The sequence below is a fragment of the Suncus etruscus genome, chromosome 7 (assembly GCF_024139225.1).
Source record: "Suncus etruscus isolate mSunEtr1 chromosome 7, mSunEtr1.pri.cur, whole genome shotgun sequence".
Classification (NCBI taxonomy): domain Eukaryota; kingdom Metazoa; phylum Chordata; class Mammalia; order Eulipotyphla; family Soricidae; genus Suncus; species Suncus etruscus.
In genome coordinates, this window is record NC_064854.1 from 38,337,039 (window position 1) to 38,338,543 (window position 1,505).

General features: G+C 44.8%; 1 non-coding gene across 1 annotated transcript; it reads left to right on the forward strand.

The window, feature by feature from the left end:
- The first annotated feature begins 455 nt into the window (after positions 1-455).
- LOC126015257 (U6 spliceosomal RNA) lies at positions 456-562 on the forward strand. Its single transcript, XR_007498142.1, has one exon. It is a non-coding gene; the product is annotated as a U6 spliceosomal RNA (small nuclear RNA).
- The last annotated feature ends 943 nt before the right edge of the window (positions 563-1,505 follow it).

Sequence of the window (1,505 nt, forward strand, 5' to 3'; positions counted from 1 at the left end):
ATCCTTTGGTGTTCCAATGGTCCCCCAAGCCAGTAGCGATTTCTGAGCACATAGCCAGGAGTGACCCCTGAGTTCACAGGGTATGGCCCAAAAAACAAAAAATATAAAACAAAGGCTGAGCACAGTGGGTAGGGTGCTTGCCTTGCACACGGCTGACCCAGGTTCAATCTTCAGCATCCAATCTAGTCCCCCTGAGCACTACCAGTAGTAATTTCTGAGTGTAGAGCCAGGTGTTACCTCAGAGCATCACTGGGTGTGGTTAAAAAAATTGAATTCAGGGACCAAAAGATGGTACAGTGGGAAAACTGTTTGATTTATATGTGGCTGACCTAGGTTCAATCCTCAGCACCTCAGAGTCCCTTGATCCCTGAGCATGAATCCAGGAATAAGACTTGCACATTGCTAGGTTTAGCCCAAAACAAAAATATTGAATTCGGGGTCTAAGAAATAGTACAGTGCTCGCTTTGGCAGCACATATACTAAAATATGAACGATACAGAGAAGATTAGAATGGCCCCTGTGCTAGGATGACACACAAATTCATGAAGCGTTCCATAATTAAAAAATAAAAGAAATAGTACAGTAGGATAGGCATTTGCCTAGCATGCAGCCAACCCAGGTTGAATTCCCAGCAATTTGTATCCTTCCCCAGCTTTGCCAGAACTAATCCCTGAGCATAGAACACCACCGGGTTTGGATCAAACCCAAAACGAAGTTAATGAACAGGCCCGGAGAGATAGCATGGAGGTAGGGCGTTTGCCTTGCATGCAGGAGGAGGGTGGTTCGAATCCTAGTATCCCATATGGTCCCCCGAGCCTGCCAGGAGCGATTTCTGAGTTTAGAGCCAGGAGTAACCCCCAAAATACAAAAACAAAAACAAAAAATACTCTTCTGGCTATTGTGAATAGTGCTGCAATGAACATAGAAGTGCAAATGCTTTTTCTGCGTTGTGTTTTTGGGTTCCTAGGGTATATTCCTAGGATATGTGTGTGTGTGTGTGTGTGTGTGTGTGAATAAATATATACATATATACACATATATATTGCTGTCATATGGGAGTTCACTTTTAAAGTTATTTATTTATTTATTTATTTATTTATTTTTGTTTTTTGGGGCCACACCCGGTAACGCTCAGGGGTTACTCCTGGCTATGCGCTGAGAAGTTGCTCCTGGCTTGGGGGACCATATGGGTCACTCGGGAATCGAACCGCTGTCCGTCCAAGGCTAGCGCAGGCAAGGCAGACACCTTACCTCTAGCACCACCACCCGGCCCCTTAAAGTTTTTTTTAAGAATGTCCATGTTGTTTTCTAAAAAGGCTAGACCAGTCAAAATTCCCACCAGCAGTGAGAGTCCCTTTTAGCCATCTGTATTCTTTCTTTTTTTTTTGGTTTTTGGTTTTTGGGTCGCACCCGACAGTGCTCAGGGGTTACTTCTGGCTCTATGCTCCTGCTCCTGGCAGGCTCAAGGGGCCATATGTGATCTGGGATTCGAACCATCGACCTTC